Source organism: Eubalaena glacialis, chromosome 2 (genome assembly GCF_028564815.1).
Source record: "Eubalaena glacialis isolate mEubGla1 chromosome 2, mEubGla1.1.hap2.+ XY, whole genome shotgun sequence".
Taxonomy (NCBI): Eukaryota; Metazoa; Chordata; class Mammalia; order Artiodactyla; family Balaenidae; genus Eubalaena; species Eubalaena glacialis.
In genome coordinates, this window is record NC_083717.1 from 114,036,803 (window position 1) to 114,051,560 (window position 14,758).

Consider the following 14,758-nt stretch of genomic DNA (forward strand, 5'->3'; position numbering starts at 1 on the left):
ACACTTTAGTTTCCTATGCCTGCTGTAACAAATGACAATGTATTTGAAAAAGGGGCCTTTGGGAGCTAATTCGGGTTAGATTAGGTCATGAGCATAGGGCCCTTATGAGGGGATTACTGTAGTGGCCTTATAAGAAGAGGAAGAGAGAGATCAATTTGAAAGCATGCACCAAGGAAAGGCCAAGTGAGGACATAGTGAGAAGGTGGCCATCTGCAAGCCAGTAAGAGTCCTCACCAGGACCTGACCATGCTGGCACCCTGATCTTCCCTGACCTTGAACTTCCATTCTCCAGAACTGTGAGAAAATAAATGTCTGCTGTCTAAGCCATCCAGCCTATGGTTTTTGTTATGTCAGCCCAAAAGGAATTAGACATCTGGGGTCCTTTCACAATAGGCCACGCTTTGAGAGCTAATGATTAATCACTCACTTCTCCAATATTCCCAGCTAGCTAGTTAATTCTTCAAGTTTTAGGGCTGGGTCAGGCTCTTTCGAGTTCTTTCCTAACTGAGTCTCTTTCTTGGGAAGTAGATTCTAAAAATTACCAACCCAAAAAGAGAAAAAAAAAAAATTATGCCTGCATCAGCTTATTACTTATACTGAGTTTTATGAAACAAGCTAATTTTACTTCATGTTGCCTAATTTTTTTTTTCCTCTGGATTTCAAACGTTTTCTGGGTTTGTTTATACAGAAAATGCCTTGGGCTTCCCTGGTGGCGCAGTGGTTGAGAATCTGCCTGCCAATGCAGGGGACACGGGTTCGAGCCCTGGTCTGGGAAGATCCCACATGTCGCGGAGCAACTAGGCCCGTGTGCCACAACTACTGAGCCTGCGCGTCTGGAGCCTGTGCTCCGCAACAAGAGAGGCCGCGACAGTGAGAGGCCCACGCACCGCGATGAAGAGTGGCCCCCGCTTGCCACGGCTAGAGAAAGCCCTCCTACGGAGACGAAGACCCAACACAGCCAAAATTAAATAAATAAATTTAAAAAAAAAAAAAAGAAAATGCCTTGAATGGACCTCTTTTCTGAGGGAATTTCTCAGTTTATGAAATCCTGCTAAATACCAAGTCATTCTGCCAACTCTTCATCATCACAAGTGAATGAATGAACATCTAGAGGCTAATTTAATTCTGTGACCAAAATCTTACTTGCCTATGTCTAACGAACACACTTTTTGTAAACTTTTCACAAAGTAAAAAAGTTTAGAATATTGTTTAAAACCATTTAAACATTCCCTTATTCTTTTTCTATTCAAAACTACATGTTCTGCCCTCCTAATTTTTCTTAATTTAATAGGTCACAGAGATCTTATATAAAACTAGTAAAAATGACTGACCAGATTCACTTTATAATGGTTATCATTTATAAAGATCAAACTATCATCTTTACCACTTTCTTCCCAAATAAACTTTCAGTTTTATTAACATAATGGTAGTCATAATCTCATATTCTTTCTGTCTTTTATCCCATATTCCCAACCCCCAATTACTAAACTGATGCTTTTCATTTAAGAAGTTAACGAGGAAATGCAGGAATTGGCATAAAAGTAACTTCGTTAATACTTAGTGCTTCTACATGGCCTCAGTTGTGTTCTTATGAGGTCAGCAAACTATTTGAAGCTTTAGATGCTATATTTTCCCTACTACATTAGTTTGAAAAAACTGTAGATTTTCAACCTTCTTTAAAAACATCATCATCATGATATGGACTATAATTATTCTACAGCCACCCCACTTTAATAATAAATGCTGGGAATATTAAAACAATAAATGGAATGCCTTAAAATGCATTAAGCTCTTCTCTGATTAAACACAAAATTTTAACTCTTACCACAAGCCTTTTATTCTTAATTCACAATTAAATTCTTCTGGCAGTTAATCTCAGCACTTAATGTCATTCACTCCAATAAAACCAATCTTAAATGGCTATAAATGCCTTCCTTACTTCTCTATGTGTTTTAAGAGAAACAAGAGGAGAAGCATAAATGGAGTTCAGTCACTAAGACTATGCACAACACAATTATGCTGTTACACACTAACTTTCGCCAGAATATCCTATTTGTAACTTTTCCCCATTTCTGTTGAACTCTGTCTAATCAAGAGTTGGCACTCAACGAACACCACTGATCCTGGTGATGATGATGACAAATATAGCAACATTGGCGGTTAGTTACCTAGGTCCAAGCACCACTCTATTTAATTATCATCACTATAATAAAAGCACTAGTAGTATTTAAGAAACCGAGGGAAAGGGAGAAGTATCTTATCCAAATTAACACAGCCAGCATGTGAACACAGTTTGTCCTCAAACCCTGTGTTCTTAATACAGCGTCCAAATGATAAAACAAAATTACTTTCAAGAACCAATACTCCAGGGGGGCAGAGTCAAGATGGTGTACTAGGAGGACGCGGAATTCACGTCTCCTCACAACTAGGGCACCTACCAGGCACCGGTGGGGGACCAGAGACACCTAAGGGGACGGGAGGAACCCCTAGCGACCAGGTAGGACGTGGGACATGGGGGTAGTGAAGAGGGAAGAGAAGTGGAGGCGGGACATGACTGGCGCCCCTGAGGGGCGGCTGGGGGAGGGGAATGGATCCCACGCCCAAAGAGGGAAATTGGGGAACCACTGGGAGGGCAGAGGTCAAAAGGGAGTGTGGCCAGGTTTCCCCTGCTCACTTGAACCCCCAGGAACCTGCTGAGATCCCAGGCCTGATCCTCTCCCCACTAAGGTTCCCTCCAGCCTCGCAGGTCCTGAGGGAGTGGGAAGGAGGGAAGGGGGAGCAAAAGTAAAGGTCGGACCTCCGGGACCAGCACCTCTGAGGGGCGGCTGGGGGAGGGGAGGAGTTCCTACACCCAGCAGGACCCACCCATGGTTAGGGGTCCAATGGCCCAGTGGGGGGAAGGTGGGGGAGACCCTGCCGGAGACCGTCAGGGAGGGGCATGAAGGAACGGAAGGTAACACATGCTAGTGCCTTCCCTGTCCACTTAGGCACAGGGAAGCCTGTTGGGCTCCAGGGCCTAATCCTCTGCCCTGGGAGTCTCCCTCCTGCCCCGCAGAGCGCAAGCCCTGCCCCACACCCTCACTTGGCCCTACCTCCAAACTCCCGAACTCCACACTCTAAAGGCCCTCTTTTTCACACACTGCCTCTCCCCTTCTGTGCAGGTACTAAGCAGAGGCCCTGCTCCACGCTCGAACGTCGCCCCGCCTAGGCCCCGCCCCATGCTCAAACATCACCCCCCCACCCACCTAGGTCCCACCCCACCCTAAACCCTGCCCCTGCCTAAGTTCCACCCCTGCCTAAACTCCGCCCCCAAAGCCAAGGCTAATTTTCTTTTTTTTTTGTTTTTATTTTTTCCTCTTTTAGATTGGGGTTCTGTTTTACCTTGTTGATTCTTTTATAAATAAATCTTTTATTTTTCTAATTTTATTTTATTCTTTATACTTTGTTAGTGATCTCTCCTTTTGGCTTACCCATCCCCACCCCCCCTGCTTTTTTTTTTTCTTTTTTTCTGTTGTGGTTTTATTTTACCTTGTTGCAGTTGTTCCAATTATAGTTTTGTTTTTCCTAATATATTTTTTACCTTTCTAATTTTATTTTCTTTTATATTCTTTGATATTGTACTGCTCCTTTTTTTCTTTCTTTCTTTTTTTTTTTATAACTGTGCCATGAAGCTTGCGGGATCTCAGTTCCCAGGACGGAGGTCAGGCCTGAGCTCCTGTGGTGGGAGCTCTGAGGCCAAACCGCTAGACTAACAGAGAACCTCAGACCCCAGGGAACATCAATCGGAGTGAGGCCTCCCGGAGGTCCTCATCTCAGCACCAAGACCCGGATCTATCCAACTGCCTGCAAACTCCAGTGCTGGATGTCTCAGGCCAAGCAACTAGTAAGACAGGAATACAGCACCACCCATCAAAAAAAAAAAAAAAAATGAAACGACAAAAAAATATGTTACAGACGAAGGGGCAAGGTAAAAACCTACAAGACCAAATAAATGAAGACGAAATAGGCAACCTACCTGAAAAAGAATTCAGAGTAATGATAGTAAAGATGGTCTAAAATCTCAGAAACAGAATGGAGAAAATACAAGAAACATTTAACAAGGATCTAGAAGGATTAAAGAGCAAACAAACAGTAATGAACAACACAGTTACTGAAATTAAAAATACTCTAGAAGGAATCAATAACAGAATAACTGAGGAAGAAGAACGGATAAGTGAGCTGGAAGATAAAATGGTAGAAATAACTGCCAGGGAGCAGAATAAAGAAAAAAGAATGAAAAGAATTGAAGACAGTCTCAGAGACCTCTGGGACAACATTAAATGCATCAACATTCGAATTATAGGGGTCCCAGAAGAAAAAGAGAAAAAGAAAGGGTCTGAGAAAATACTTGAAGAGGTTATAGTTGAAAACTTCCCTAACATGGGAAAGGAAATAGTCAATCAAGTTCAGGAAGCACAGAGAGTACCATACAGGATAAACCCAAAGAGAAACACGCCGAGACACATATTAATCAAACTATCAAAAATTAAATACAAAGAAAAAGTATTAAAAGCAGCAAGAGAAAAGCAACAAATAACATACAAGGGAATCTCCATAAGATTAACAGCTGATTTTTCAGCAGAAACTCTGCAAGCCAGAAGGGAGTGGCAGGACATATTTAAAGTGAGGAAAGGGAAAAACCTACAACCGAGATTACTCTACCCAGCAAGGATCTCATTCAGGTTCGATGGAAAAATTAAAACCTTTACAGATAAGCAAAAGTTAAGAGAATTCAGAACCACCAAACCAGCTTTACAACGAATGCTAAAGGAACTTCTCTAGGCAGGAAACACAAGAAAGGAAAAGACCTGCAAGAACAAACCCAAATTAAGAAAATGGTAATAGGAACATACATATCAATAATTACCTTAAATGTAAATGGATTAAATGCTCCAAGCAAAAAACACAGACTGGCTGAAGGCATACAAACAAAAGAACCATACATATGCTGTCTACAAGAGACCCACTTCAGACCTAGGGACACATACAGACTGAAAGTGAGGGAATGGAAAATGATATTCCATGCAAATGGAAATCAAAAGAAAGCTGGAGTAGCAATTCTCATAACAGACAAAATAGACTTTAAAATAAAGACTATTACAAGAGACAAAGAAGGACACTACATAATGATCAAGGGATCAATCCAAGAAGAAGATATAACAATTGTAAATATTTATGCACCCAACATAGGAGCACCTCAATACATAAGGCAAATGCCAACAGCCATAAGAGGGGAAATCAACAGTAACACAAACATAGTAGGGGACTTTAACACCCCACTTTCACCAATGGACAGATTATCCAAAATGAAAATAAATAAGGAAACACAAGCTTTAAATGACACATTTAACAAGATGGACTTAATTGATATTTACAGGACATTCCATCCAAAAACAACAGAATACACTTTCTTCTTAAGTGCTCATGGAACATTCTCCAGGAGAATCACATGTTGGGTCACAAATCAAGCCTTGGTAAATTTAAGAAAATTGAAATCGTATCAAGTATCTTTTCTGACCAAATGCTATGAGACTAGATATCAATTACAGGAAAAAACTGTAAAAAATACAAACACATGGAGGCTAAACAATATGCTACTAAATAACCAAGAGATCACTGAAGAAATCAAAGAGGAAATCAAAAAATACCTAGAAACAAATGACAATGAAAACGTGATGACCCAAAACCTATGGGATGCAGCAAAAGCAGTTCTAAGAGGGAAGTTTATAGCAATACAATCCTACCTCAAGAAACAAGAAACATCTCAAATAAACAACCTAATCTTACAGCTAATGCAATTAGAGAAAGAAGAAGAAGAACAACAAAAAAAAACCAAAAATAGCACAAGGAAAGATATCATAAAGATCAGATCAGAAATAAATGAAAAAGAAATGAAGGAAACAATAGCAAAGATCAATAAAACTAAAAGCTTGTTCTTTCAGAAGATAAATAAAATTGATAAACCATTAGCCAGACTCATCAAGAAAAAAAGGGAGAAGACTCAAATCAACAGAATTAGAAATGAAAAAGAAGAAGTAACAACTGACACTGCAGGAATAGAAAGGATCATGAGAGATTACTACAAGCAACTATATGCCAATAAAATGGACAACCTGGAAGAAATGGACAAATTCTTAGAAAAGCAGAACCTTCTGAGGCTGAACCAGGAAGAAATAGAAAATATAAACAGACCAATCACAAGCACTGAAATTGAAACTGTGATTAAAAATCTTCCAACAAACAAAAGCCCAGGACCTGATGGCTTCACAGGTGAATTCTATAAAACATTTAGAGAAGAGCTAACACCCATCCTTCTCAAAATCTTCCAGAATTTAGCAGAGGCAGGAACACTCCCAAACTCATTCTATGAGGCCACTATCACCGTGATACCAAAACCAGACAAAGATGTCACAAAAAAAGAAAACTAGAGGCCAATATCTCTAATGAACAAAGATGCAAAAATCCTCAACAAAATACTAGCAAACAGAATCCAACAGCACATGAAAAGGATCATACACCATGATCAAGTGGGGTTTATCCCAGAAATGCAAGGATTCTTCAATATACGCAACTCAATCAATGTGATAAACCACACTAACAAACTGAAGGATAAAAACCATACGATCATTTCAATAGATGCAGAAAAAGCTTCTGAGAAAATTCAACACCCATTTATGATAAAAACTCTCCAGAAAGTAGGCACAGAGGGAAACTACCTCAACATAATAAAGGCTATTTATGACAAACCCACAGCCAACATCATTCTCAATGGTGAAAAACTGAAAGCATTTCCTCTAAGATCAGGAACAAGACAAGGTTGCCCACTCTCACCACTATTATTCAACATAGTTTTGGAAGTTTTAGCCACAGCAATCGGAAAGAAAAAGAAATAAAAGGAATCCAAATAGGAAAAGAAGAAGTAAAACTCACTGTTTGCAGATGACACAATACTATACATAGAGAATCCTAAAGATGCTACCAGAAAACTACTAGGACTAATCAATGAATTTGGTAGAGTAGCAGGATACAAAATTAATGCACAGAAATCTCTTGCATTCCTATACACTAATGATGAAAAATCTGAAAGTGAAATTAAGAAAACACTCCCATTTACCATTGCAACAAAAAGAATAAAATATCTAGGAATAAACCTACCTAAGGAGACCAAAGACCTGTATGCAGAAAATTATAAGACACTGATGAAAGAAATCAAAGATGATACAAATAGATGGAGAGATTATACCATGTTCTTGGATTGGAAGAATCAACATTGTGAAAATGACTCTACTACCCAAAGCAATCTACAGATTCAATGCAATCCCTATCAAACTACCACTGGCATTTTTCACAGAACTAGAACAAAAAATTTCACAATTTGTATGGAGACACAAAAGACCCCGAATAGCCAAAGCAATCTTGAGAACGAAAAATGGAGCTGGAGGAATCAGGCTCCCTGACTTCAGACTATATTACAAAGCTACAGTAATCAAGACAGTTTGGTACTGGCACAAAAACAGAAACATAGATCAATGGAACAGGATAGAAAGCCCAGAGATAAACCCACACACATATGGTCACCTTATCTTTGATAAAGGAGGCAAGCATATACAGTGGAGAAAAGATGGCCTCTTCAATAAGTGGTGCTGGGAAAACTGGACAGGTACATGTAAAAGTATGAAATTAGAACACTCCCTGACACCATACACAAAAATAAACTCAAAATGGATTAAAGACCTAAGTGTAAGGCCGGACACTATCAAACTCTTAGAGGAAAACATAGGCAGAACACTCTATGACATAAATCACAACAAGATCTTTTTTGACCCAGCTCCTAGAGAAATGGAAATAAAAACAAAAATAAACAAATGGGACCTAATGAAACTTAAAAGCCTTTGTGCAGCAAAGGAAACCATAAACAAGACGAAAAGACAACCCTCAGAATGGGAGAAAATATTTGCAAATGAAGCAACTGACAAAGGATTAATCTCCAAGATTTACAAGCAGCTCATGCAGCTCAATAACAAAAAAACAAACTACCCAATCCAAAAATGGGCAGAAGACCTAAATAGACATTTCTCCAAAGAAGATATACAGATTGCCAACAGACACATGAAAGAATGCTCAACATCATTAATCATTAGAGAAATGCAAATCAAAACTACAATGAGATATCATCTCACACCGGTCAGAATGGCCATCATCAAAAAATCTAGAAACAATAAATGCTGGAGAGGATGTGGAGAAAAGGGAACACTCTTGCACTGTTGGTGGGAATGTAAATTGATACAGCCACTATGGAGAACAGTATGGAGGTGCCTTAAAAAACTAAAAATAGAACTACCATACGACCCAGCAATCCCACTACTGGGCATATACCCTGAGAAAACCATAATTCAAAAAGAGTCATGTACCAAAATGTTCATTGCAGCTCTATTTACAATAGCCAGGACATGGAAGCAACCTAAGTGTCCATCATCGGATGAATGGATAAAGAAGATGTGGCACATGTATACGATGGAATATTACTCAGCCATAAAAAGAAATGAAATGGAGGTATTTGTAGTGAGGTGGATGGAGTTAGAGTCTGTCATACAGAGTGAAGTAAGTCAGAAAGAGAAAAACAAATACAGTATGCTAACACATATATATGGAATCTAAGGGAAAAAAAAAAAAAGGTCATGAAGAACCTAGTGGCAAGATGGGAATAAAGACACAGACCTACTAGAGAATGGACTTGAGGATATGGGGAGGGGGAGGGGTAAGATGTGACAGGGTGAGAGAGTGGCATGGACATATATATACTACCAAATGTAAAATAGATAGCTAGTGGGAAGCAGCCGCATAGCACAGGGAGATCAGCTCGGTGCTTTGTGACCACCTAGAGGGGTGGGATCGGGGGGTGGGAGGGAGGGAGACGCAAGAGGGAAGAGATATGGGAACATATGTATATGTATAACTGATTCACTTTGTTATAAAGCAGAAACTAACACACCATTGTAAAGCAATTATACTCCAATAAAGATGTTTAAAAAAAAAAAAAAAAAACTAAAAATAGAACTACCATATGACCCAGCAATCCCACTACCGGGCATATACCCTAAGAAAACCATAATTCAAAAAGAGACATGTACCACAGTGTTCACTGCAGCACTATTTACAATAGCCAGGACATGGAAGCCACCTAAGTGTCCATCGACAGATGAATGGATAAAGAAGATGTGGCACATATTTGCAATGGAATAGTACTCAGCCATAAAAAGAAACGAAATTGAGTTATTTGTAGTGAGGTGAATGGACCTAGAGTCTGTCATACAGAGTGAAGTAAGTCAGAAAGAGAAAAACAAATACTGTATGCTAACACATATATATGGAATCTAAAGAAAAAAAGAAAATGGTTCCGATGAACCTAGGGGAGGACAGGAATAAAGAGACAGACGTAGAGAATGGACTTGAGGACACGGGGAGGGGGAAGGGTAAGCTGGGACGAAGTGAGAGTAACATTGACATATATACACTACCAAATGTAAAATGGATAGCTGGTGCGAAGCAGCTGCCTGGCACAGGGAGATCAGCTCGGTGCTTTGTGACCACCTAGAGGAGTGGGATAAGGAGGGTGGGAGGGAGACGCAAGAGGGAGGAGATATGGGGATATACATATGCATATAGCTGATTCACTTTGTTATACAGCAGAAACTAACACAACATTGTAAAGCAATTATACTCCAATAAAGATGTTAAAAAAAAAAAAAACGAAGCAGCAATACTCCAATATCACAAGATTCTCAGCTGCAAAAAATCTAGCTTCAGTAGAAAAGGGAAGTAAAGACTTTCAGACAGCTCTTGGAATCTCCTTCAGGACCAGAAATTCAGGCTCAGGGGCCTCGTAACCAAGAACAATGCCCAAAACACACTGCAGGAGAGCTCCTGTCAGCCAGCACTGCCGCCCCCATGATCCTGCCCAGAGCACCCCACCAGTAGGGCCTCCAACAATTAGCTGGTCACTCGTACTGTAGCACTGGTCAGAAGAATAGATTCTGCACACAAAAGGCTTCCACCTTTTCACCATGAAAGTTCAACTTGGCAGATGTGAATTCATCACCCAGTAAAGTTCATGTGCAGCCACTGGCTGTATATGAATGCAGTTTTAAATATAACTTGAAGTTATATTTACACTATGTTTATAAGTATAGATTTAAGTGAGCATATGTTCAAAGTCTATAAAAGAAGACATAATAAAAAAATGTGTAAGATTTTGGGGTTAAAGGTGATTTTTTTTCTCTTCAGAGCATGATGACCATTTATTAAATATTATTTTTATTTAAATGCAGACTTGGAAATGGACAGTAAGCAGTACTTAGGGTTTTTTTTTTTTAAAGTAGTATAAATACCTTACCTAATGGGGTTATAGGTGATTTCTTTACTCCTTTTTTTTTCCTCTGGTTTTAATGTTATTTATATAAGAAATAAAAATTCAGAGGGGAAAAATATATCTTTTCCTTGACAAGTATACAATATCTTAAAAATGTGACTGGGTTTCATGTGTGTTCTCAAAAAAACACCACTGGACCAGAAAACACAATAGCTGATGCCCCTTATTCTACAGAACTGCAGCTTACACTGTATTAGATTGTATGAGGTTCTCCCGAAATTTGGGTGTGCCCAGCGTATCAGCAGCTCCAGAGAACTGTGTGTCTCAATATTTAGAAAAGCCTGATTTTGATAGAAGACACTTGCATTCTCTTCTCAGTGTCAAAACGACCTCCTGAGGCTTGCACCCTTTCCCCAGATCAGAGGGAGCTAGCAAGGCCGTCTTCGCTGATACAAACACAGAGGTGATTCAGGACGGGGTCCCCCACAGTTGCCTCTCTCTGCTTCACACTGGCCCACCCACAAGCCACCTGCTCTGTTTTCCTCTCAACATGTTCTACAACGATTAACGGGGAGAGAGGGAAGCCCACATGCAGGCCCACTTGCCCCAGCCCTGCCACAAGCCCGCCCCACTTGACTGAAGAAAACTAGATCAGGCCCAGCTTTGCCCTACATGAGACAGTAAAAGTGCTAGAAAATCTATTCTGAATATAAACTCTTTCAGCTTTAAGTTCCAGATATCAGGGAACATATACTGAAACCTATTTTTAAGCATAAGCACACTGAAAAGAATCAAATGCAGGTAACACTATGATGAAAGAAACAGACACCTTACTTTAAAAAGTTTTTCTCTTCGAGTTTCCCATACATAAAATTCTAACCACTTACGGGGTAGTCATCATTTCAATGAATTGTGTCCAGCGAAAAGGGAAAAAGAAAGACACATTTGCCATGAAGCTAATTTATGGTCTCACTAAATCCAGAAGATTGAAGGATTTCATTTAGTCCATCATGAATTCTTAGACCAAAGCAATTTTATTAAAAGCTCTTGGGGAAAAACAAACAAAGAAAAAAACCCCTGAACTTAAGTCAGCCAACAAATATTATAATTATATGAGATAACACACGTCCCACAATTCTGAAACGCTAACACCAAGGAATTTGTCCCTCTAAATAAGAGGATAGCAAAATTAATTTTAAATGAATTTTTTCGGAAATTAGATTAAAATAGGTATAATACTTTATAATTTCATATAAATGTTATTCTTAAAACAATACTGGGTATCAGTTAGATAAGACTAATACTACTGTATGCAGATTAGAAAATGCAGACTTAGAAAAAGTTACCAAAACATACATAGAGACATCTAGTTCCTAAAGAACAAAGCTTCTCAAAACTCCATCTTGCAACTCCAAGTCCTTGAGACCCAGCTACTCCCAGCTCACCTGTCCACCTTGTCTAAGATGCAGCTCTCATCCTTGTGGCTAAGAGATGGCATCTTCCTTCCAGACAATGACATGAATGAAGAGTCTGTATCATATGATTTACATTTTCCTGTATACACATTCAATATGCTTTTCTGATGGTTTCTCTGTATTTTCTCACTGGTCCAATGTTAGACTCAGTCGAAATACTACAAAGGCAAATGTTCTCCTTCAGAATTTCTTTTAGAATAAAAATATGCAGGATTCCTGCGAATTTCCAAAATGACTACATTAAAACTGAACTGCACCAGTATTCTGACGATTACACAATGTCCCAGGAAGAAAATCAGAGGAAAAACATGTGGCTGCAAACCAAAAAACAAATAAACCAGCTGAGAAAGCCTCTGTTTTTAAAAATCTTAATTTTAAGCATTCAAAAACATCCTTAGAAGGATCTTTCATTGGCTCTTGGGAGACCAGCACTGCTGTTTCAAGGGCTCTCAATAGAATTGCTTTTGTCTAAGAGTTCATGAAACCCTTCAGATTTCTGGATTTAGTGAGCCTATAAATAAGTCTCATGTTGAATTTTAATTTAAAGTATTCTTCCTTTCTTCATTTGCTTTTTTCATTACACTCTGAATTCTTTAAGGCAGGGGTTCCTTTTATCTTTATATATTTTTAAATTTATATCACCAACATTTACCATAGGGCCTGGTACATATGAGCCTTTAAAATGATTACTTAAATGAAGAGTAACTCTCCTCCTCCCGTTCCTGAACATGCACACAACCCATACCCAACACACACATCCCTTTTAAGAGAAAATGCAAAAACACTGCAAATCACAGACACGCAGAATAAATATTCATTAGGACAACATGTGAACACATGACTGAGACAGCACTGCTAAAGGGAAGACTTTTTGTTTCCAACAACTATGGTGCCTCATAACAAGTGATTTTAAACTTCACAAGAAGAATAAGAGAGTAGCATGGTACTAATTGATTTTTAAGGCCTAGAAATTTTGGCCATACTAAATACAGGAGAAACATCCAGTATGATTTGGCCTTTGCTGTCACTTTGAGAAAAGGACTACAACATCACAAAGTTCATAACAAACAACTATTATTTTTTAAAAGACATCGGTAAATAGTGAGATTAAAAAAAATAGTGAGATGGATGACCTCAGGGAAATGATGCCCATGGCTAGACTATGAATAAGGATGCTTGAAAAAAGCAGTGACTGGTTCATTATATAATCAGTTTCCTCACCCTAACCAAGCTCCTAATGTTTACAACATCCAGGTAGAGAATGCCAACAGGTAGTCATTGCAGGAAATCTGTGAAAGCCAGGTTTGACTCTTGACTCAGTCAGACCAAATCCAGCACCAGGAAAGTAGAGATGGTGGGTAACCTTACTGAAAAGCTACATGACTCACCAGCAATCATCAAGGTAATAAGTACTTTGAAATACCTCTGAATATGGTGAGAAACTTGGTCTGATCCACTTATACTCTGACCTTATACCCCAGAATTCCAATCTGAGGAAACCCAGCATCTCTACCTCTATATCAGATGGGGTGACGTTCAGCTGGAAGGGATAGAAAATCCAGAACAATAGTGGATTAAACAGGGCAGAAATTTGTCTCTTCCAGCATAGCAATTCTGCTCCAGGTTGCCCCGGGGAACCAGGCTCTTTCCAGCCAACACCCCAGCATCTCTAGGGTGCAGGCCTCACCCTCGCAGGTAAGATAGTGGCCTCTTAATTCCAGACAGCAAGTAGGAGAAGGGACTTTGAAGAAGAGAGACAAAGGCTGTCTTTCAAGGAAGGTTCATGAAGCTACCACATGAAACTTGCCCTTATTCTGCAACAGCCAGAACTCAGTGCCATGGCCACACACTCTAGCTGCGAGGGAGCCTCTGTTCTGGGGAGTCACATGCCTGGTCAAAATCAAGGACTCTACCACTGTGGAAGAAGGAGAGAACAGATACTGGGGGAAACTACAGTTTCTGCCACGAGTACCGTACTCTACAAGTGAACTCGATGACCATAAACCAAGCTGCTGTAATAATCAACAATGCAACAGGGCTAAAAGTTAACTCCTTACTTCAAAGCTGTCTTGATTCCCCTCTTGTTTAATAAATCCAAGCCATTTTAAACTCTTGGTATATGGTATTCCTTTGAGAGGGCTCTCCAATCATTGTTATGATGAATTTCATTTCTCCAACATCATTGGTGAGCAAGAGAATCTAGGGTTGGAAATAACACCAATTTAAAAGTGTGCTATTCATTTGATAAAAGACAAAGACCTCTCTGATGCTTTCAGTTCAAGACACTATCCCCTCAGTATAATACTTACTATCGTTAGGAATGAAGTATTTGATTCTCAAAACACAAAACTTTTTTCCTCTCTTCTCTTCTGAGATAATTATAATACTGAGAAAATTAAAAAGCAACTTATTTTATGAGACATGGATGTTTCATTTCATTTCAAAAGAGGAGGTATACCATCCATTCAAAGGACCCATGATGATTTTGTGTAAATCTTCTTCTCAGTCTCTCCTCACTTCACTAAATCCAGTATTTAATTTTGTACATTAAGTAAGTACACATTTAGAAGCCACTCCTATTAAGTGTTCAGTTCATGTATTCAGTAATTCAACAAATATTTATCAAGCATCTGTTTGTTAACACACTCCATGTGCTGAAGAGTGGACTCTCAAAAAGAATGTTGCATAAGACTCTGGCTCACCAAGAGTTTTACATTTAAAGCGTATTGCTTTGGCTAAGCAAAAAACACACTTTCAGAAATGAAGAACTGCCTACTATTTCAGTATAGTGTATACCTATTGTGTTCAGTGAGTACAGTAAATTTCTGTACTCACTGAACACAATAGGTATACAAAGAAGTGAAACGACCAAAAA

General features: G+C 39.2%; 1 protein-coding gene across 2 annotated transcripts in view; it reads right to left on the reverse strand.

The window, feature by feature from the left end:
- Window positions 1-14,758, reverse strand: part of CDIN1 (CDAN1 interacting nuclease 1) — a 212,895-nt gene that overhangs the window by 167,615 nt on the left and 30,522 nt on the right. The window contains exon 1 of one of the 2 annotated variants that reach the window (XM_061182269.1): window positions 13,941-13,968. The exons of the other annotated variant lie outside the window; for it this stretch is intronic. The gene's annotated coding sequence lies outside the window, so the exon portion shown is untranslated. Of the gene's footprint in view, window positions 1-13,940; window positions 13,969-14,758 lie in introns of those variants that run through there. 2 annotated transcript variants of the gene reach the window in all.